At 46.7% G+C, this 24,079-nt stretch overlaps 1 protein-coding gene across 10 annotated transcripts in view; it reads right to left on the bottom strand.

The window, feature by feature from the left end:
• Positions 1-953: 953 nt before the first annotated feature.
• The window catches only part of NTMT2 (N-terminal Xaa-Pro-Lys N-methyltransferase 2), a 48,854-nt gene continuing 25,728 nt past the window's right edge, over positions 954-24,079 (bottom strand). For 2 of the 10 annotated variants that reach the window (XR_014617399.1, XR_014617406.1), the window contains 6 exons: positions 23,836-23,987; positions 22,677-22,807; positions 20,823-20,918; positions 8,606-8,782; positions 5,603-6,370; positions 954-1,692 (listed from right to left, as the gene is read on the bottom strand). The gene's annotated coding sequence lies outside the window, so the exon portion shown is untranslated. The other 8 variants (XR_014617400.1, XR_014617401.1, XR_014617402.1 and 5 more) reach the window with 8 other exon arrangements.

The following is a 24,079-nucleotide window of genomic DNA, read 5'->3' as shown; positions in this document are numbered from 1 at the left end:
TGCCATCACTGAGAAGAGCATGAAGGCATGCCCGATCTTTACCTGCAGCTTTGTATCCTCATGTAACTCTGTACCTGGGAGTGCCACCCTCTCTCCAAACCTCCCACCTCCTTGGGAAGATCCTCAGCCTCAGATGGGCCCCCAGTAAGCCCCTGGCTTATCTGCACAAAACAAGAGGCAGGTGCAGCGACACAATCCTCACTCCTGATGAATCTCAAGGTGGTTTACAAGCAACTCAGAAACTACACTCTTCAGAGCAGGATTACCTGAAAAGCAAACTGTCCACAACTGTGGGATACACGCTGGTCCCCAAACCAGAAACATCCCAGATGACAGTACTGGCAAGGAACAACAGGCCAGTTAAGACTCAGTTTGCACTCCAAGGTATCCCGAGACATGAATGTACCAGCCCTTACCTTCCAACCCCTTGTTTCAGACTAGACAGCACAGGACCAAACTGGGCACGCTGTGTAACCTCGTACTGCTTTCCAAATGCCACCAAATCAGCTCTAGATGATGGGGGGAGGAAGAGGATGAGATTGTGTAACTCCAATAAAGCAGGAGCTCAGTGTCTTTTGTTCTGGGCACTGATTGCTCTAGCAATTATCTGTGCCAGCTCTGCCAGCCCTGTGCCTCCGTCCGAGCCACATACCGCTCTGAGGTGGCTTTTGTAGCCTCACTGCAATGAAGTATTTTATCCCACTAGGGTTTATTATTCTTTTATAGACTGAAGGGCTTCAGCCTAATCTTTCAACAAACAAAAGAAATCTATCAACATTTCAATGCTGTTGTAATTGGCTCCAAAAATAGCACTCTCAGAGCCACATTTCTTAAACTTCTCAAATCCAAGAATTAACCTTTTTTCAGGAAAAAAAAAACCCCAACCATCCACAGACCAACGGGTATAGCTTTCATATATCAAATCAAATAAACAAAAGACTCTAATTTGCAAGTTAAACTATAGTAGCTTTTATTTTTCTCCCACTTTGTTTGCGCGCTTCCTTCTGTGGCTGCAGGAGGGGAGGAGAGAGGGCTTGCTATTGTTTCACAAGCCACCACTGGATGTTTCAGAGAGCCCCAAAGGCCCATGGATCACAGCCTGAGAAACACTGCTCCAGAGATGGATGGGCTCCATACAGGGGGCCCTTGCTCTCTGTTCCATTCTGGCTCACGCTGCAGCAGACTGCTGCTGTTGTTAAGCCCTTCACGTTGCCCACCGAAGAGCACTGGTTGTCTCCCCTGGGGACTGGGTGCTCCATGCTGCTCGGGCCGTGCCGTCCCGTCCTCACAATCACTGTGGTCCAGTTTATAGCCCTGGATCCAGGCCATCCTCCGTGCGCTCCACCCAGGTCAGCTCCACGGCAAAGTACCGTTGCCCAGGGGATGCAGAATAATGCCAGCTGGTTCCCTGTCTTAAAAAAGACAGTACATGTCCTCGTGGAGAGGATGGGCTGTCTCCACTGCTCCTCTGTTATCGTAAGAGGTTTGTACTGCCAGGAAAACCGGCCTCAGTACAGTCCTCTCCACGACCCCCACAGCTCTCTCCAGATTTTGCAAGCAGATACCTTGGCACCTCCAGTTGCCTTCAGCTTCTGTTAGTGTTGGCTTGCTGAGACCAATAGCTTCCATCTTCTTTCTCCTTGTTTCATTAACTGTCACGTTGGAGGTTTTGATCTTCCCTGGAACCAAGCCCTGCCAAAAGATTTACTCTGTTGCAGTGCTCCATTTCACCTAATTGCCAGAGCGAGCTGTGCAGTTGGTAACGACCAAGGCGAGGGAACACATGAGATGCACTCAGGATATGGCATTCACATATTGTACTTTCATAAAGGTATAGCAATGGAAACATTCCCTGTTTTGATTGTCCCAAAGCCACAGGAAGAAGGGAATTAAGGGAATTGATACGTCTGGGCTAGATGCCAGCTCTGATTTACTCATATTTTTGCCCTGATCTGAAATACCTTGGTCAGAGACGGAAAATTTGTAAAGAAGATAGAACCAAATCAGGCCCTGCGAGTGCTGGTATCCAGCTAAGAGCTATCTCTGTTGGCACACCCAGAGAAACAAAAACCAGGGAGTCAAATGGGCAACAGCGGCTCTGTAAGAAATTTCTTCTCTTCCTACAAAGGGTTTCAACATTCCAGCGTCAACCACGACTAATACCCCCATTTCCAGTCTGCCTTCTGACCACAAAATGCCTAAGGTACCAGAACCCCAGTGAGTGAGGATGTAGGGGTTGGCGTGGCTCCTGGAAAGAGGATGTGCTTTATCATCAAATCCCAGCATGATTTGGTATGGAGAGGCACGGAGCGGTCAAGGCAGAGTGGTGAGCCTAAAACAGGGTTGCCTTTGGAATCAGTATAAAAAGAAAATATCCTTGCTAACATAACCTGCCTTCTAGTTTAACCTCCGTGTTCCCTCAGAGAGTGCAAACACGCCGGCACATAGTTTAGGTGCAGCAACCCACTTAGGAAGACTCAGATGTAGCCTAAGTCCAATTAAAGCAAAATGGAATGAAAGTCCCAAATTATTTCAGTGTGTCAGAGTGAGGAGTTTGCAAATCCACTGGTTATTGCAAAGTTGTTCTGGGAAAAAATAATTTCTGTATGGATTCTGCCCCGCTTTGCTGAACTCCAGGGGAATTTTAGCCATCCATTTCAATGGGAGCAGGACCAACACATAGAAGCAAGCTTGAGCCATGCATGAATTAATTTTGCTTCAGGCCAAATGCATTTGCCCTTATGTGTCAATCCTGCCATGAATTTGCTATAGAAAGATCCCTGTCCCTGCCATGGCGCCTGCTGAACTTGCAGCAGCAAGGTCTAACTGCAAGATCCCATCTGACTGCCCGGAGACCTGCAAGAACATACATATGTATTAATCTTACCAAGATTAATACAAGCTCAATCAAGAGCAGAGTTTGAGGAAAATATCTCATTACGTATCAAGCTGGAGGGTAGCCCAAAGCTTTGTGTTTAGCTCACTAATAAACACAAACAGAACTAGCACTGCAGAGGAAGTAACTTGCTTGTCTTCCCTTCTTTGGGAAGGAGAGTACAGAAATCACAAAGTTAGCACCACTAAAATAAGCACAACACCCCACAAAATTAGGCTAATGTAGGATTTAATCTGTGTTTTTTCATCTTGTTAAAATTCCCAAACACCAGACAACGGGGATGAAGTGCTTTGCTCACATCCATCCTCTCAGCACAAGGGAGGACAGTGAAGGTCCCCTCTTGATTTATGGAGCACGGGGATTTTTGTATTTTTTTGCCCCCATATATTTGAACGTGAACAGGACCCCAAAATTCTGATGGCAAAACCCAGATTTACACCATCTCATTGTGCCACCCCAAGCTGTGCCCACCGTTCTGCTAAGGTTGTGCTCTGCAGTTGAGCTCTCTGCTCTCTAAGGCTTTCTAACATAGTTACAAAAGGGCAGATTTGGCTTGTTTTTTTAAACTTGCTAGAAAGCCACTTTCTCTCTTAAATGTAATTTATGTCATTCAGCTAGAAAGTTTGCTTTCAGTACAAAATACTTTTTAATCACCTCTGTTAAGCCTTTCTACTTCATCTCATTTGGTTCCTATGGAAATCGCAAGTCTTCCAGAACTGCAAATTCCATTTCCCAGCCAATGTTAGGAACACTGATTTTTTCCACTACCTTCTAAGATAGCATTTGCATATAAATACTCTTCAGATCTCAGAAAATATATTTGAAATTATTCTTATTATTCATTATATTGGAGACCTTCCATGTTTCCACAAGCAGCTGTTTTATTTTTCTCCCTTTCCACATAAGCAAAAATTCATCTCCCATTTGCTTCCATGTGAACCCTCAGCCCCATTTCACACGTGGTTCTTCACCAGAATTCTTGTCATGTTTAAAAAAAAAAACCCAAATCAAAGATAAAACAATGAAAATTGGCACCTTACCAATCTGGTGACCTTCTATAATGGAGTGACAGCATTGGTAGATAAAGGGAAGGCAACCAATGTCATCTACCTGGACTTGTGCAAGGCCTTTGACACAGTCCCCCACCACATCCTTATCTCTAAATTGGAGAGATGTGGATTTGATGGGTGGACCATCCAGTGGAGAAGAAACTGGTTGACAGAATGTAGACAAAGGGTGGTGGTCAATGGGTCTATGTCCAGGTGGAGGCCAGTGACAAGCGGTGTCCCCCAGGGGTCTGTCTTGGGACTGGTTCTCTTTAACATCTTTATCAATGACATCGATGATGGAATTGAGTGCACCCTCAGCAAGTTTGCAGATGACACCAAGCTGAGTGGTGTGGGTGACACCCCAGAAGGAAAGGAAGCCATCCAGAAGGATCTTGACAGGATGGACAGGTGGGCCCAGGTGAACCTAATGAGGTTCAACACTGCAAAGTGTCAGGTGTTGCACTTGGGCTGGAAGAATCCCAGACATAGACACAGACTGGGAGAAGAGCTCCTTGAGAGAAGCCCTGCTGAGAAGGACTTGGGGATTCTGGTAGATGAGAAACTTAACATGAGCCAGCAGTGGCTCTTGCAGCTCGGAAGGTCAATGGTATCCTGGGCTCCATTAGAAGAGGGGTGGCCAGCAGGGACAGGGAGGGGATTGTCCCTCTCTGCTCTGCCTTCGTGAGGCCCCATCTGCAGTACTGTGTCCAGAGCTGGGGCCCACAGCACAAGAAAGATGTAGAACTGTTGGTGAGGGCTCAGAGGAGGCCACAAAGATGATTAGAGGGCTGGAGCACCTGCCCTACGAAGAGAGGCTGAGGGAGCTGGGCTTGTTCAGCCTGGAGAAGAGAAGGGTGAGGGGGGACCTCACTGCAGCCTTCCAGTACCTGAAGGGAACATACAAACAGGAGGGGAATCAACTTTTTAAAAGGGTAGACATTGGCAAGACAAGGGGGAATGGATTAAAGCTAAAGGAAGGAAGGTTTAGATTAGATATTAGAGGGAAGTTCTTTACAGAGAGAGTGGTGAGGTGCTGGAACAGGCTGCCCAGAGAAGTAGTGGATGCCCCGCCCCTGGAAGTGTTCAAGGCCAGGTTGGATGGGGCCCTGGGCAACCTTGTGTAGATCCAGGCCTGAGGTTGGTGTCCCTGCCTGTGGCAGGGTGGTTGGAGCTCTGTGATCCTTGGGGTCCCTTCCAACTCAGACCATTCTATGATTCTATGATTCTATTCTATGATTCTATGGTAACAGAACTGCCAGTGTGCAGACCTCTGCTCCCAAGTCTTGCAAAGAACCATCCTTCACTGGTACTTGTGAGGAGGACCCCAGTGGGAAGATCCTGTTGAGGCAATGTGTTTAGCCTGGGCAAGGGGGGAGAGCAAGAATATTCCTGTTTTGCCCTGTACAGATCACATTTGAAAGTCCCACTTGTTCTGAGAAGCAGGAAGAACACAGCCCCACATGAGAGCCACATGCTGAGAACAAGTGGTGTAAATCTTCTGTGTGCCTCTGCCTCTCTCCTGCGGGGCACCTGAATGCCAGAGATTCACGAGCATTTGTGAAGGATTTACTTTCCCAGCACAATCATCCTTGAGATTCGCACAGAAATCTCACAATAACATAAATTTCAGCTGTCCCCTTGTTACCTCCTCACGCACCTTGGGATTCTTCAGGATCTTCTCAGCTGTTGACAAAAGAAGTTCTTGTCCTTTAAAAGAGAAGAAAAATATGGTTTGTTGCAGTCTTCACCAGATTGTGAGATACAAAGACTTGTAGAGAAGATCATGCCATCTATGCCCTTGATCTAAAGCAGCCATAGCACTAGCCAAAAGGCTGTGTCTTTTCATCAGCTTCATTAGCTACATTTTGGAAATTTTCAGGGCTTGTGCAGCTGGGAGATGGTCAAAACAATGCTAAGAAGGGCCAGGGGTCTCTGGGCTTTGCAGCCACAGCACCCATGGAAAGACCTGGCATAGATGCTGGCACTTGTGGGTGAACCTTCTTTCAGAGGAAATGGAGATGTGCTGGGAAGCTCCCAAGAGAGCAAAAGAATGCTTCCAGACAGTCAGGTGGAGCAGCCTGCTGGCTCCATCAACCTGACGGTTTTGGCAGCCTCTCCTGCTCCAGCTGGCCAGGATCCTGGAGTCTGCAAAACCCAAGGCAGAATTACTGAATTATTGGGAGAAAACAGATAGCTGTGTAAGCTTATATTCAGTGACACACACACTTGTGTGTATATATATATATATATATATGCCACACACATACATTTAGACGTGTCATGGAGTAAGCAGCACCTCCTTCAGTAAGCTTGCAGGACATATGAACTCCTCCTAGTAGGACTTAAACCCTCCTGCCTTATCCTGTAAGGACAGAGCTGGTCTCTGTTGGGCACGTTAACTCTGCAGGAGAGCTCTGACATATTCCTGGAAGAGATTTAAATATGTATTTTTATGAGCTTTTGTAGAAGAGACACTGACTAAAAGCTGCTATCTGAAGCTTGCCCAACAGCCTCATATTCCCTGGGTTCCTCTAAGTCTGAGTCCTCAAAGACTTTCTGTAGCAGAGACCGAATCCAAGTTCCAGCTCCAGTCTGGGCGCCAGGCTTGCTTGCTAGCCTCTCGACTTCTTCAGCCCAGAGCAGAGTTCCTGCTTACGTCAGCAGTAGTTGGCCAAGAGAAAAAGAGAACAATACAGCCTTTATAGATTAACAATATTTCAACTTACTATAAATTATACAGAATATAACGTGGCTCAGAGGAGTAATTTGTCATTCTTGGGGATCCTTGCTTTTTCTACCCTTTCTTTCTCTTCCTTCTCCACCTTCTCATTTTCACTTCTATCTTCCACTTCTTTTTACTTCTTTTTTACCCCCTTGCCCTTCTGCATTTCCTCCCTTCCAACAGATCCCATTATTGATCTAGTGGCTCCCCTCCAATCCCTACCCCTATGTTTCCTGCTAAAGTAACTGACAATAGAACATCTAAGTGGAGATGTGTTCTACTGTCCTGGGAAGAGACAAACAGAGCAAAGAGAGCAGGACTTGAGGGGAGCAGAAGGACTGGGACATGCAAGAAGAGTTACAGGCAGAAAAGGCCTGGGGTACATACACTGGCAAAGGAGAGAGCTCACCCCCAGCAGTGGCTGAAAGAACTTGCAGCAGCATTTCTGTCTGGAGCAGTCAGTCCAAGAAAAATTGTATTTCATAGTCAGAAGGGGAAAAATAAACAGAAAAGTGTTTCATCTTTGGAGTGTTGGATATCTGATCTTATCTGGAATGAGTATGCGTGTACATGTGTGCATACGTCACTGCTGTTATTTTATTACAGAGTGCTGTTATGAAACTTCCCCATTTTGCATAAATCTTCCTTCTCAGACATGTGGTCACCGGTTTAGGGAATATTTACTGTTAAATGCCTCAGTTTTTGCAGACCCAACTTTTGTTGGTTTCTTTCTCAGGACTGCTCGGCATAACCAGAGCCTTTGCCGCAGATGTCCCAGACACTGCTCTTAAAAAAAATTTCTTCTGACCAAAATTGGTGCTTTGGTCTGTGTGAACTGCTAAACATCATCCCAAAGCAGCAATCAGGCTGTATGATACTTACAGTCTTTGCCTCTTCAAACCTTAACATTTAAGTCACATGGAAGAGCGTAGCTGTGGACTCAAATCCAGCACTTACAGGTTGCCATATCTGTTCAAATTCATCTTTGGTTCTCTTCCAAAAGCCAACTCTCCAGCTGACATCTGATGTGCTGCTCACCTTACCCAGATGCCTGCTGAAGGAAGTAGAAATCCCTTCCCCACAGCAAGTACAGGCCTTGCTCGATTCATCCCAGAACCCAAGCCTCCAAAACTCAAGAGTCAAATGACAAGTTCCCCATGGTGTGGCTATCTGTGACACTAAGGAGCTGCTTCTTCCAAGCCAGGACCCAGAAGATGCCTTGCAAACTAACAAAACTCAACTGACACAGCTACATTTCTGTCCAGCTACCACAAGGTCTCTCTTGCCTTGTTAAGCTCTTGCCCCGGTCACATGACAAACAAAAATACTTCCAGAAAAGAAAACTGAGCTCATCCCTTTGGTTCTTGTGATCAAGGTCAGCCCATATTCTCCTTTGCTCTTTCCCAGTCACTCCAGACAATAGTTCTATGTCCCTCATTATGCATAAGGCTGTGCTTCCAGGTCCCTGAGGAAAGCACACATGCAGACTTCCCAGTATTAAAGGTGTTTAGAAAAGAATGGGAAGCCTTCAGCACAGTCAGAAGCAATAACACCACAAGGTGAAGCCCACAGTCTGCATTCCCAAGGCTCTGAGTGCCTGAAAGGCTCTGCAGCCTCCCTCCTTTCCTTGGGGTTTGGCTGCCAGCGCTGCAGGTCAGCTCTGACGCAGTGCAACTGCGAGCTGGGATCAGGCTGCTGTGAAAAGGAAAGTGAAGTAACTGTGAGCAGCCTTTACAGGGCCCATCCCCACTTCACATGGGAGCTGCCTTTAAACTCGGGCCCTTACCCTTGTCTCTGCTACCTCACACAACTGCCTGTGCTCATACACCTTGTTGGTCCTGACCCTGGATTTGGGGGGAAGAAGTGTTCCCTATCACCCCTAGAAGTGATCAGATCCAGGAGCTGGTGCCCAGCTCCTCCTTGCTGCAGTGCACTTACCCTGCTTGCTGAACATCAAGACAATTTATGCAGACACATTGGTCCTCATCACAAGTGGGTGATGATCTTGTTCTTCAGGCCATCTTCTCAGATTGGATTTGATCCCAGGCAGAACTGTTTGCAAGACAAGCCACCATACATCTCCTCCACGACAGGAGCAAGCTGAAGATCAGACAGCTGCCTTTTAGAGACACAAACAAGGAATCACATCAGTAAAATCACAGAGAACTTAATTTCACCCTCATTCTTCCCAAAAATCACTGGGCTCTTTGTGCCAATGTAACACTTTGACATTGCATTTCCTTTCTTTACAATCTTGTGTTCAGCATAAAGTGATATGAGAGCACAGAAACCCACTACAAGGATCAGAAATAGCAAAACCCCTTTCTGGATCATCTGCTTCAGAGCAGGTCTCTTATCTATCCCCCAGGTTTCACTTGCTGGAAAGTTACCCAGCCATATGTTTGCAATTAAAGTCTCAGTTCCTCCCAGGCTCATGGCAAATAGTCTGCTTCACCTGGGTCACCTCTCTAAGGGGAATTCCCCCAGACTGGATTTGCAGGCCATATTCGGTGGCAGCTCTGACACAGGTATTAGCAATAATGGAATCCATGTCAATTATGAGTTCATCCATTCGTTTTTCTATCCGGGCCTCCCACTCAAATTTCAGAGATCTCCTTCTAAAATGCAATTTGACCCATTTTGGAATGGAGAGAGTTCCTTAGTCACTCCATTTGAGACCAATTAGGCTGTTTGATTTGGGATCCTTTATCCCCCAGCACTCTTAGCTTGTCTGTTCCAATAAATGTTGCAAAAAATCCCCATGTCTGAAATCCTTGCATGCTTCATGGCCCCTATTTCCTATCCAGAAACTGCAATCCCTTTACTCCTCTTGCACTGACCCAAGTCAATCACAGACTCTAGGGTTACTCTGTGCGTATCACCTCCATCTCCTTGAACTGCCCTTCAACTTGGTGCCTGTGAAGGCCGTGAGTATGAGCAGGTGTGATTGACTTGTAACACTTTCTCTTGGCTTAAGAGCTTGAAGCAATCTTTTGTGGCTTATCCACAACGTGAACATGTTCACTTTTAATTGACCTCACTGTTTTGCTTGAAATATTGATCAAATAATTGCTTCCTTTCCAACCATCTGATGGGCAGTCTGCTCAGGCCATGAGTTTGGGGAGAATTCCAGCTCTCAAACCGAGGAGCAATCTCTGATTTGCCGTGACGATTTCAGCTCAAGGCTGTTGTTTTATGTGTCATTCCTAGATGTTTCCCTCCCCTCGTCTCCCTGCAGCACAAGTCAGTGGTGTGGATTCAAGGGTGATAATGGAAACAAGGTCGCAGGTTGTGAGAAGACAGTCTTTAGAAGTTCTCCACATGCTCCAGTCCTGCAAGGTTTGTGAAATCAGGGTGCACCCACAGTACAGAAATAATTCTAGTCTAAAATAATGTAAACCTTTGATTGAGGAATGAGCCCGAGCACATATTTAACTGTCATCACAAAGAAGACGGCTTTCCTCATTAGGGCCCCAAATGAATTGCTAGAATAAGTCCAAGACCTGTTAGAGGAGAAGGGCTGGAATTAGTTCTTCCCTCCTGAGTCTCCGGGAACAACCCTGAACTTTTGGGGGGGGGGTGGGGGGGTTGTTTCAGAATTCAAACCTGAACCTGAGTCTGAAGTTGGCTGCTTCCCCCCTCTTCCACGTGGCAGACCTAGCCCAGCTGAGGACCTCCACGACCTTGTGCTACACAGGGACTTCAAAATCACGTATCTGGATTTGCAGCCTGGGATCATCTCTGACTCTCCCAGCTTCAGAATCGCAATTCCATTTGCTTTACGCCACTTGCCTGTTTGCTTCGGGGGAAGAAAAAAAATACTTAAAAAATAACCCAACCAGTAACAAACCAAAAGACTGCAACACTGTCCCAACAACATTCCTCCTTGCAGAACAAGGAAGAAGACAATTAAGCCCAGCAGTACCCACATCCTTAGCCCTTTGGGCCTCACAGCATTTTCTCCCTCTTTCCTCTGTCTTTGTTTTTGGGTTTTTATTTCAATTTTTATCACCTTGGCTCACGCTGCCTGAGAGGCAGGGAACCTTAATGGTGTCCTTGAAGTGTTTACTCAAGTCTGGAGCACACCCAAGAGGTGGTTTTCAAGGCTCCTGCAAGCCTCCAAAACCCCACACTTCGTTGTGTTTTGCAGAGGGGGGTGGCTGCAGCTGGCTCTGCAGAATTTGCCCTTGGGAACAGGCTTGCCTGCCAGTGATGGAGAGATGCTGGGAGCAAATCACGTCATCTTCATCCTCCTCCTTTGTCACCCCACTCTGGTATTTGGCGGTGGAGAAGTCATCGTGCTGCAAGCCAGGCTCTGCCCCTACTCTGGATCATCTCCAAGCTCCCAGCAGCGCACAGGAATAGTGGTCCTTACGTTTCCTGAGCCTACAGAGCTGCCTCCTTTGGTGGCCCTCCCTGCACACCCTGAACCCAGAGGCTCTGATACCACCCCACGGAAAGCAGACCTTCAGGCCTCTGTATCTTGCTCATGCCACTAATTAACCCACACATATCCCCACCCCTGCAGCCTTGCAAGAGATCAAAGTTAGGGATCATCTCTTCAGTGACATGTGACAGCCAAAGCCCATGACACACAGGCTTTGCAAAAATTTTAAGCTTGTGTTACTTTTTATACAGGTTGCACAAAACTTATACACAGATCCAAACAAAGCCACAGAGTGTTCAGCACATCCCCATCCTCCTTGCCATCATCACTCTTGCACAGCCTCTTGAACTTGGGCCAATGCCCATAGACTATCCAGAGCTTTCCTCCTATACAGGACTTCTCCACACCAGGGAATCTGTCCTGTAAGCAGCTACATCCTGTTTTTCTTCATTTTTAACATTGGTGGTTCCTCATTGAATGCCCTTTTTTTCATTCCTAAAGGTCCCCTTCATTGCTGCCTGCCTTCCTCTTCTTTCTGGTCCTCCATCTCATGAGCTTTTTCCATGATTTTCAATTCCTTTGCTCTACCAGAGTGGATTAAAACATTTTATATTGGCGATAAGGATTTTCATAGAATCACAGAATATACCACGTTGGAAGGGACCCATAAGGATGACCAACTCCGATTCCTATTTTTAAAACAAACTCTTCATAGTCAAACTATATTGATATATATATGAGCACACGTGTTCCGCTTTGATGCTGATTTTCTGAAATGTTCAAAAAATGTAATGAAATATATTTCATGCTGGAAAATGTGACATTTCAGATCCCTTGAAAACTGGAAACAGGACTGTCTTCCATTACAAAAATACCTCATTTTGGGAAAGACTGGATTTTCTTTGCTTATCTTTTCTCCAGAAAAAATATTCCAAGCAGGTACATTTAAATGTTTGCACCAAAAAAATAACATGTCTTGTTTAAAAGTCTTCTAATGAAAAATGTCCAGTTAGGTCCTGGAGCTGGGTTCATTCCATGGTCACAATCCCTACTGATGGCTGTGGGGTTAGTTACGCTTGGGAAGAGATACAATGAAGAACTAACAAACATCCTCGCTGTTCTGCGCTTGTCCCAGCTTTCCTCTGCTGCAGGCACCCTCCCTGTGCTCTGATTTCTTGGTAGGAGGGAACGTGGTATTTGTTATTGGTTTCGCACCGACCATGGAGCCTCATTTCTTATGCAGCCTCCCAGGACAATCCTGGGTTCTTATGTGCAAATGAAATATGGCTCTGTTGGTGCATGCTGACGGGCCCTCTCCATGGGCAGCTTGCAAGGAAACTCACCCGTGGCATTCTGGCACCATTCTGAGCCCATTACTTCTGCTCCTGCTGTTTCTGCTTCCTCTGGCATTTTCAATGTTGCCGTGGAATGAGGAGTGAGCCCCAGAAGAGGCACATACCTAGAAACACAGCACTTGTCCCGCCGCTGCTAATAACTACTGACACTTGGTTTTCCACACCTCCACGTAGGTGAATTGAGCTTTATTTGTTGTGCAGAAGAGCTCAAACCCAACCTAGGAAACTGAATTCCGGTGATATTTGGACCCAAGGCTGGAGTTGCACCTTTGATACCACAGCTTAAAGCCGTCTGCACAAACAATCTTGGCTGTCTTCCCACTGCCGTTTTCTGTGCTGCCAAACCCCAGTACTGAATCGGGGCAGGCACGAAAAGGAAGAGAAGAAAGAAAAAGAAAGCCAGCAACAAGGGACGTGGCACATTTTTACCGCTTTTCTAGGGTTTGTTGGGCTTTTAGGTGCAGTTGTCTCATTGTGCTAGAAGTGTTTCTGTAATCAGGATTGTGGTAGGAATATAGATAACAGAGGAGGTTTAGGGAATTGCACACTGCCAATGACTAGGGCCTCATGAATAGCCCCAGACCTGAAAATGCAACATCAGGATCTGCCACATCTCCCCACCTCAGCAGTGAGAAATGTTTCCTGCTTGCAGAGCAATCTTGCCTCCCTAAGGTAAGAAGCGCATTGTAACACAAAGGTCTTGAAATGTTTGTCAGCAACTTCTCTTCTAAAGAGAAATCAGGACGTTGCAGCGAAGGCCACAGTCATCTTGCTGAAAAACCAAGTGACTAATGACACTAGTAGGTAATAATTAAAAAATACTCATTAAAGGGAACTGTGAGCTGTTCTTGACTTGAGCAGGGTGTTGCCCAGTTGGATTGAAAATCTCTGGGACATTCTTTAGGGATGCAGCAAGGTACAGGGGGGTCTTAGCCTTTGAACAAGGCTCTTTGGACTCTATTGTAATAAGGAAACATCACAGAAGTAATCATATCTCAACAAGAGCTCCAGTCTTCTGGCCAGAAACACTAAAAGTCTTGAGCACGGAGGGTCAAATTTACACAGTCACCTTCCATCAGCCTGACTGTGCTTCCCCTGCAAAATCTGGCACTGGTGGTAGGAAGCACAGCCTGGGCTTCTCAAAATCCCTTCTCGCGGATTTATTTCAGACCACTATAAAATGCTTCTTCAACTTGTTCATCAGCTTAAACATCCATTCTTCAGACGTGGCTCCCTTCTCCATTCAAACACAGGAATAAAGAAGTCTTTCCCAGCTAAGAGTGTGGCTCCGAGAAGATCTCTTCCTCCACCATGAGGTCCAAGCAGTGTCAGCTAACGCGCCATGCCCGAGTTCCTGACATGCTGGTGCCAGTTTGGAAGTCTGCTGCTTTCCTTGGGGCCAGGATTTCACACATTGTATTTAAGCTAGCACTGAGTTCAGAGGTCATTCCTCATAATGGCCTCCTAAAGAACCCATGAGCAGTGCTAAGGAAACTCAGAAATCTCAGCCTTTTCAAAACTAGCGGAAGAATTTTCCCTTAGAAACAAACCCCTCAGCATCTTTTGTTTTGGAAAGTATGAAAATGTTTCCATATAAATTTTTCCAAAATGCAGCCCTCAAGATTCTCACGTTGCCCCGATGCTGAGAAATCCCTCTGCTCATCCCAGCAAAAGAAGAAAAATAAAAAAGGATGGCCTGTGGAGTTTCTGAAAGATGGCAGCATCCTCAAGCATCCCTAGCCTTGGGGTAGAAAGCAAAGACTTGTTATCCATGTTTTGATCCCAGGTTCCCAGGGCTTCTTGCCAGGTTGTAGGGGGTCTGGCATCTCTTGGGAGGGGGTTTGTCTGGATTCTGGGGCAACACTCCGGGTGTCTGCCGGCTTCCTGTCCCACAGCAGGATTGAATGCAGCACAGGGGCCCCAAGCCCTGGAAAACAACGCAGCCGGCTGGCAGGAGAGCAGGCTGCGCTCCCACAGACTTGTGGCTGTGCTAGGCTCACCAAACAGAACCACTCTTGAGAAGGATTTCAGCAATGATGAAGGACGATTTCCTGACAACGAAGAAAGCTTTCCATTAAAAATGTACCAGACGGTCCCAACCCAGAGGCACCATGGTGCTCTGGTGAGGTGGAGAAATCCTCTGTGCAGCCTAGCAACTACACTATGGAAGCACAAGGCTCAGGAACCTGCCCCAGGGACCCCTTCCAACCAGTTTAATGCCTCCTAAAGCCCTGGAGTTAGCTATCAACTTATTCTGGCTCCCCCCATACTTCCCTGCTGCCTCCTATGAAAGGAGTAACACCATACAGAGAGGCTGAGAATCCCTCTGGAGGTGCCTGTGTGCGTGCTCAGAAGGAAGGCGATTGCATGGGTCTGCCAACACTAAAAGTCTCAACCAGAGGCTGTGATGGGACAGCAGGATCACACTGTGCAGACACAAGGAGAGCATGGCCCATCCAGCCCACAGGGTTACAGCTTTGTCCCCCTCCACCTTTTTTACACCTCCCTCTTTGCCTGCACCTCAGCACATGCTCGCACATCAACGGCATGGATGGCGGGTGGGTCCCCCGGTTACGAGCAGGGCCAGACTGGCAGTCTGAGCTCATCACAGATAGCCTCCATGCTCTCCTAACAACAAGGAGAGCACATGGGCAGCAGCCACCACTTAGGGAAGGGAGCTTGCTTCACAAAACCCACAGCTATCCAGTAACAAACAGTGACAGCCCAGGAACCCCTCCAAGCATCTCGGGTGGGTTTTTAATGCAACATTCAGGGGCAGAATCTTTGTTCCAGGTTTTGATTTGAGTTGATTTCTTAACCACATAGACATCCAAGCCTGGGCCTCCAGCCCCTTGGCTTGTCCAAGAGCTCTTCTGTATGTGAAGTCCTAATGTCCATGTCGCAGGGCTCTTCCACACTGTATGGTGGGCTCTGCACGACGCCCGGAAGAAAGAAATGGTACAAGATCTGTTGATAGATCATCAGTGGAAGGCCTGAACTCCAGCCAAGACAGATAAAAATAAAAGAAATTAAAATAGTTTTGTGTGTGTGTGTGTGCATGCGCGTGTGTGTCTGTTTTATGAAGGGAACATTTATATTTTTAAACTAGGAGTAATTGTATTCTGTATCTGAAATGGCATCTGAAAGTGATTTAGTGGAACAATGTGGTTTCTGATTGGTGCTTGAACTAGTTCCAGAACATTTTTTATAATAAGCATCATAAAGATCCCAATTATCTGATCCTTTTTCCTAACATGGTCAGAGAGGATGTTTCCAAAGAAACGGCTTTTGGGCTGGGTTTTTTTTTTTTTTTCCCTTTGTGGCACTGATCCTGCAAAGATTTACATCCATGCTTAATCTGTGAGTAGCCCCAGAGAAGCGAGGCAAGGGCAGCCCTCAGCAGCAAAGCTAATGGGAGAGCAAACTACTAATGTTTGGATTCAGGGCAGTCCATAGACTTTCAGGGAAAGGCCTGCTTGTTATTCTGAGAGCTGTTCAGGATGCATTTACGATTCAATAAAGGAGGCCCCAGCATTACCAAAATAATTACTTACTCAAACAAGCCTGTAAAATTCAAGGACTGCCCCAAATAAAAGGAGGCTTCCCCTCCTCCAGTTTAATAACATAAATCTAGTGAAATGCATCTTGCTGCCATAAAATCAGTTCTACATGCCTCAGAAACCGTTGATTTACTAAGTGGGCAGGGAGGTTAGATCTTGCTAGGGACTCAGAGGGCTGAACATATGGAGAGAAGTTTTAGACCTGCAAGTTTTGTCCGCGCACAGGAACGGGAAGCAGTTTGTATCCCAGCCTGCAGCTTTGCTCTCCAAAATAAGACACATGAAAGCAACGGGCATTGCTACAGATTAAAATGGAGCCATTCTGATGGCTGCTCAGTAACGGGGATAAATAACGACCCTAAAACCCACTGCCTGTCCCAGGGGGAGTGTGTCCCCGCCTGCAACGCTGGTTGTACATTGGCAGCCTCCCCATTGCGCTGGGACCCTGCAGGAGGGCTGGCTGTCACATCCTGGGCACTGCCTTTCCCAGGCAGCCCTCGCCAGGCTGCGGGCACCACTCCAGCACCGCACAGCACACCAGGCCTCCTGCCACCAGTGCTGCAGGGCAAGGCCAGGCAGGGATCAGGATGGCAGCAGGTACCCAAGGCAGCAGGCTGACAGGAGCAACAACAGGAACTGCTACAAGAAAGATGACTTCTTCCTGGAAGAGACAAGTCTCTGCCTTCTTAGAAACATCTCTTCCACTTTGCACCCCACAAAAAAGCTCTTCTTTCCTGAACTAACTGGCTCAACCACACAGCACAACAGGGAAACCATAGGCCATACTGGACACCACCTTTCAAGCACCACTTCAATTTCCCTCTGACCAGCACAGGGTTTCATGTCCTGCAGAGGACAGCTGGTTGCCACCCCAACACCTACGTGTATTAACTAAGATCCCTCAGAGGTTCTTGCATTAAAAAGTGCTGTATGGACATCACCCTCAGGATCCTATTTCTCCACCTTGTCTGGAAGAAGGAAGCTCTTCTCTATATAGAAAAGAAGAAATATCCAAGAAGAGAGCAAGGGAAAGTGTCAGGCAATTGTCCTCGTTCAGACTAGCTATAGTTAGAGGAAGGTGTGAGGGATTAAGCAGCCTGCTTACCCTCACGCAGCCGGGCAGCCAGAGCTCCAGCAGTGGGTTTGCATTTGTCCAGCTCCAGTTTGCATTTGTCATCAGGAGGAACAGGAAAACAGCTTTTAAAAATGCCAACTGCCTGCACACGGGTATGAGCTGGTAGAGACCATAAAGCATACCTCACACCACTGTTGCCTACTCTCTGCAAACTTGTGCTGAAACCTACTGTGGTTTTGCAGTACTTCACCCCTATCCCACACGCACCTCACCTATAGAGTGTTGTCAGACCAATCCTGGAAGGTGCTTAATCCACGTAGCCCCCAGCACTATGCAAAGGTAATTAGCCTGAGTGGGTGGACCTGGAAATGTCACCTAACTGCAGCAGCCACCTCACTATCAGGCTGCCCCTGGTCTCTTGGATCATGTTCTGATGATGTGTGAACACAGAGGTGGCCAAAAATAAATAACATAGGACGCCTTACTCCCCTGAGCACTGAGGTTCCCATGCCAAGAAATATTCTCCCTTCTTGCTGCCTCTTTTTGTGGTGGTTTTCCCCGAGACCGAAAACGCTCCTCCACTGCAGAAGATGCAGAAAAAATTCCTGCTGACCTCAGCACTGAGTTTCATCTTTTTGAAGCTTTGTTGCGCCTCTAAGATAATTTATGAGGTGTCAGGATTTTCCGACCACAAATGTCTTGGACGAAAAACGTTTTTACACTACAGATGCCATGAAAGAGAAGCAATTCCAGTCTGTTTTTTCTACAGCACTGTCTGTGTCCACAATGAAACATGGGTTCAGAGCTCCTGGAGATTATTTGTGTAAGAATTGTCCGAGCCAGCACTCCACTGAGTCTCAGGCTGGGTCTGATTCTCCACCTTTGCCTCACTGCCCTGATCTTCTCTGTTGGGAGGGGAACTCCCATTTTCTGGTGCTGTGCCATGAAAACATGAGCTTGCCAAGTTATTCTCTGTATGTGTGTATGTGCGCGTATGTGTTGAACAAGCCAGAAGTACCAGAAGTAAAAAGATCTATTAACAAACCACATTTTGCAACATCCACAAGGATCACCAGATTTCTCCTCTGTGGAGTTCTCTTTCCCTTGCTTTAGATTTTCGAGGGGGGGAAAAGGAAACCAACAAAATACCCCAAGAACCCAGTTTAGCCGCCTCTAATCCAGTATGCACCTCAGTCTCCATGAAAGTGTTCTTGGGACGACAGCAGTATTTCCCTTGGCTGGGATGCCCAGCCTCCTGGCTCCTCTGGAGCTGCAGAGCTGTAGACATTCCGCTGAGTAGTTTGCAACCCTGCCTGCCAGGAAAACCCAATGTCTCCATGGAGAAATCTCAGCGGAGGAGTTTGATACTCAATCAGGGACGGAAAAGAAGGGAGTTTATGCCTCCCTGAGACCAATACCTTCCCTAAAAAAAAATAAAATTAAAAAAAAAATCAAAAGCAAGAGAAGGAAAAAAAGAAAAGGGATCATGTTCTTACAGAAATGGGCCCAGGCACGCCAGTAGTATTGGTGCATGGTGTATTGCTTTGTGTCAGGATGGGCCCGAGACATGGAGGCTCGGGCCAAATGTCTGTTTAGGTCAGTGGGAGTCTATCAACTTTGGATCCAGCCTCATGTTTGGATCTGGAGATGAACTTCCAAAAGTCTGGGCACGCTTGCATTTTCTGGTTGAGGAAGGCTTGGTTTGGCTTGGCTTTCAGATAGGAACCAGCTGCAAATGTAGGCCTCCAAACATGTTCTAGGAAAGAGGTTACAGAAGAGCCCCTTCTTGCTCAATGCATTTATTCCCTGTGGACCAGATTCTGACATCTTCACTAACAGTGACCAGAACCTCGCTCCAAGAGCAGTTGCACTGATTTGCATGGGGGGCTATTCAAGGAGTCAGCAAATACCTCATGTCAGCAAGGGCAGCACCATCTAAGGGTCACATCTGTTGGCTTCATTGACATAAATGAGTTTTCTCTCCTTGCTATTAGCATACACTGCTAAAGAAAAAGCACCCTGGGTTCCCTTTTTCCTTGCTGGTTGCAGATTTTTCCTTACAGCAGCTCAGCTTCTAGATCTAACAGCTAGAAAAATCCTCCTGTGCTAAAAGGAAGCTGTGATGAGAAGGTCAGAGTTCCTTCCTGAGCACTGCTCTTATCATCCCGCTTGTGAAAGCAGGAGGAGGATGCTACTGTCTACCTACACCTTTTGGTAACTGTCCCTTCCTAGAGGTCATTCTCCTGTGAGCCACAGTCATACCAAGTCACTTTAAATACTGAATCTGCTGGTTTGGATCACTTTGACAGAACTAGGTAAGGACTGTGATAGCTGCTAGAGGCAGCTAGCCTTCTAGCAGAGTGCCTGCGATGGGCAGGATGTGTCAGCTTCATGAACTGCTGGTCTTGCTGCCCTGAGTTCTGAGAGGGCTCTGGAAATTAGCTTTGAACTGGGCATTGAGACTATCAGAGAGCTGAATGAATCCCAGATTTAGACAAATAGGTGTGCCTGCTCCAAATGACTTGGAAGTTGTACTCCTAACCCACAGTCATGCTTTTGAAAAGCTCACTCCCAACACCCAACGTGCACACATTTTGTTTTTGTCCTTCCAGGATAGTGACCAGCTCTCTTGGCCCTACCTGTTGCTGAGGTGACTACTCTCAGAAGAGCAAAACAAGGCAAAATCTGTCTCTTCTGGATTCTCACACCATTTTCTACATAGTCACCTCAGGTCACCTCCCAGTCTCCTAAGGCTTGTCACAGAATGGCTCCTGCAGGCTGGCATTTGCAGAGTAACTGCATGTGATTTTGCTCAAGTCAACAACAAACTGCTACCTGTTTGTTGTGTGCAGTGCTGCAGTGAGCTCAAGGAATCCACGTTCTCCTTACTGAAAAGGAGGGAAAGAGTCTCTACACTTATGATAGTTGGCTTTCCTCACCACTTTCAGAAAGTAGCATGATCTTTTAACTCGTTTTGTATAAAACTGTTTCTTTCCTGTAATTTTTTCTTGGACTTATTCTACACAGTGTTCTCAGATATTACAAACAGGTATCCAAGAGTCTGCTGCTATTCCAGCAAGCACTTCAGGATTTTATGTGGACAGCAAAATCTCCGTTTCCCTCATTTTCTTTAGAAAACTAACTCAATTTAACAAGAGCAAGTGATAGACTGCTGTTTGTCAAGAAAGACTTTCTGGGTCAGGTTAAGAAGAGGATAACCTGTTCTTTTAGGTTTTGCCCTCTATGGATGGATGAGTAGGCAACACTTGCCAGTCCATAAAAATACAAGGTCTGAAAGGCAACATCTGAATTACAGAAAACTGCTGGCAGCAAAGATTATTGGTCATTTATAGGTTGGGAGGGAACATAGCTGCAGTTGTTCCCTTCTTCACCAACGAAAGTTGGTGAAATACTTTGTTTGCATATATTTCATAAGCAGGAATGATTTTTATATGAGAAAATATCCTCAGGAGATGGTTCCTGCATAAGATTTGAGATTTGTCCCCACTTTAGAGGCTGTGAAGGGATAGGATTCTGGTGTTAAGTCCTGGTCTGGTGCTCTTGAGGCTGAAGTCTTTGAAACACAAGTTCCAAGTGAGCTGGAGACTAATACACACAAGCACAGGGAATACTGAAGCACTTTTCAGAGATAGAGAGCAGGTTAAGCTGTTCTGTAAGATACAGCTAATGAAAGACCATTGTTGCCCCGATGAGAAAGGAAGGGAATTGTATTATTTATGTATTACAAATACCACCATTAAGGCAGAAACAAAGAGACTTGCCCAAAGCCAGACAAAAGGAGGTGGCCATAAAGTCAGCAGTTTCAACTCAGGTTTCCCGTGTCTCCAACTCGCACTTTAATCATCCTCCTTCTCTGTGAGAGAAAAACAAGTATCAGAGAACGGAGTGAGCCTCTGCATTTTTCTAGCCCAAGACAGAACTGTGTCCATTGTTGGGACTAGCCCCCTAGGAGGCATTATTTCTATTCAATTTGTGTGTGTCACAGCCAGATAATGCACTGGGTGGTATTTCCCTCTCTTCCCCCAATCTTTCTCTTTTATGACCACATGACTTCACCCCCTCGTGTGAGTGACAGTACCCATTAGACTAGACTCTGATGCAAAACAGCTGTGTGGAGAGAAGGGGAGGAAGGGAGTGGGGAACAGCAATTTAGAAAACAATTAAGAACATCAATCCCAATTCATTTGCTTGGCCAGGATAAGTAATTTCTAAGAGGTAACTTGATCTGTAGCGGACCGAGATTAAAGGCGAACTCCATTATCTCTAGTTTACAGTCTGGAGGAATTTGTTTTAACTGGTTACCAAGGAGGCAGCATGGAAAAAAAAGAACGAACCTTTGCCTAAAAATGTCTAAAAAATCCTTCTGATTTCTTCTTTTAAAGGGCACGCATGGATTATTAGCTCTACAAGAATATGGCTGCATTGTGTTGCAGGAGGAACAGCAGCTTTTGAAAACAGAATCCCTGCCTGCAAGACCTGAGAGGTGCATTTTATCTGAATCAATTATGCCAGTTTTTAAACTGGTGTTAAGATTCTGGTATAGACACAGGCTAGAAACATGAGACGTGCGCTTCAGAAGCAGATTCAGCATTTTTGCAGAGGAAGCAGCAGGGTCTGGAGGAGAACGTAGTGAGCCAAGCACCAGGCAGCCCAAAGTTTTCTCCTTCAGGCTTTGTCACTGCCAAACTTGCTGCCTGTGAAAGACGATGCCCCAAACTGCCTTACCACTGCTGTGTGCAAAACGGTGGTAATGTACTCGGACACCTCACAGAGGTGCTGTGAGACTCCATGAGTAAATCCCCCAACGTCCCTCTGAATGCTGGAAGTCTGAACCCAGGCATGCCATAGCAAGGGGCTGTGACCCAACAGACACCAGGTTTTCTCCTGTATTCAGGAACACCACCAAAAAGGGAGTGAGTGGGAGAGACACCAACTCTCTATCATGGAAATCCCATGCTCTAGGGCTCTGCCTCTCCACCTCCCTCAGCACTTTGCCACAACCCAGTGTTTCAGTCTTTGCCCCAACTCCTCCAGGCCTTGCTCCCTCAGTCCTTGATCTACAAAATACCGTGCTGTCAAGAAGCCCTGCAAGTGAGACCAACAAAATGCTTATCAGACCCCTAAAGTTATCACTTGGAAAGCCATAGTACTCATCCTGGGCGTTTCTCCTGGGAACACAGAAACAGCAGCCGTTGTGCTTACAGGAACATAGAGGCCGCATGTGTCTCTGGAACTGCTGGGAGGAGCTCAAGGGTGGGGTAAATGCAGACATGGAAAAACCCATCCGTGAGCTGGCTCGAAGTTCAGAGTTGGCCTTGGGTCTGTATTTCCCTGGCTGGACCCAGACTCCTACCTCTCCTTTGTTTGTCTTAGGGACAAACCGCATTGCTGCCATCGTGAAACAGGCAGCCTGCGCTTTATACAGCTGCATCCCTGTTAGCCAGCTAAGACTACGGGGCGATGTAATTGCCTCAGTGGAAATAGGAGCTGAAGAATGTGATGTGACGAATTTTCCTGGACCACCAAATAAATTAAAAAGTAGGCTCCCAGCCCAGAAAGGTTAACTTCCCAAATAAACATGTCCCAGCCTCCCCTCCTCACACACACTTACCTTCTTCCACACCAGGAAGCTGAGTTCCTCACAGACTCCATTACAGACCCAGAATGAACAGGTTCTTCCAGCCAGCCGGCATCTCCCATACAGTAATTGCTTTGGTATGGGCATCTGAGAACAAGACAGAACTGTATATACTAGAAATATTCTCTTTGCATAAACTTCTCAGTAGACTTACTTTCGTCTTGCTGCCAGGAAATGTACTTGGGGCCTCTTGCTAACTTCACATGGCTTTGATTAGAGGGGCACGGGCAGTTTGGTCCAATGGTTACAGGGAAAACAGCAATGAGAGGAACTGAGAAACTGGAAAGCCCTCTCTCAGCACAACAGCTATGCAACAGCCCAAGGCCAATCTATACCATCCTTCTAGTCACAGCCACACTTCCAAGGGAAGAAAGAGGGTCATTCCACAACCAGCAGCAAGAAGTGACTGGGGGAATCAGCAAACAGTCAAAACTGGTTGGTTGGTTGGTTGGTTGGTTGGCTGGGGCAGGAATTTAAGAAAGCCCAATTGGAGTATGGCCAGGAAACGTGAGTTAACACCTTTCCTTTGCCAAAGGCCACCACTGGGTCGACAGTGACAGGGAGTAGCCATGGCCCTGGCCTCATGACCTGCTCAAAAACCTGCAAGGTGGAACATGCGCACTCCATAATTACTCTGCAGCATGAGACAAGGCACTTAGGTTCTCTTGGGCCCCACTTGCTGAGTGCACAGCTCCCCAGATTAGTACCAGCCTCCCTCCTGAGGCTCAGTAACAGTTTGTTAAATGCCTGGTTCTCTTAAGAAGCAAGGTGATCCAGACAGTGCAAAGTACTTTATTTTTGTCCTGGAGAAACCAGCCTCCTTCAGAGCCTTCACTCATTAAGACAGCAGCCGTGGTAATCCAAGCTCCTTTGATGGAAAGGGTAAGTGGGGAGTTTGCCAAAGGGAGGATTAGCTGATGGATGTCTTGAGCTGCAAGGGTGTCTCATATGGATTTGTGCAGGATTTTCACCTCAGCCGTCCTGGCTGGAAATCCCGTCCTACCGTACCAAGACATATTCCTTGTGCTCTCCTCACTGCTCAGCCTCTAGCAGCAGTGAGGCCCTGGCTGAGGGCAGGTTGCCCCTCATGAAGGAAAGGTACACAGCATACCCCAGCCTGTGAAGATCTTACCTGTTGTACTCCTAGGGAAGTGGCAGCTTTGCCCAGAGACAGGGTTGGTTCAGGTGGATTCCCAACTTGGCTACTCAGGATAGGATGCTCTGGGACATTGTTTTTCCTTCTACAGTAGGGATTAACATATGCTTCTCTCTGCACTGAGAGACCTATGAAAGAAAGTGCTGTAAGCTGCTTTGTGTGACTGGGTCTAACCTTAAGTAAAGATATTTAGAAGGCACAGTTCCAACACATATTTCAA

The sequence above is a fragment of the Gallinula chloropus genome (genome assembly GCF_964237585.1).
Source record: "Gallinula chloropus genome assembly, chromosome: 6".
Taxonomy (NCBI): Eukaryota; Metazoa; Chordata; class Aves; order Gruiformes; family Rallidae; genus Gallinula; species Gallinula chloropus.
The sequence above is the reverse complement of the archived record's forward strand: the minus strand, read 5'-3'. Positions and strand labels throughout refer to the sequence as shown.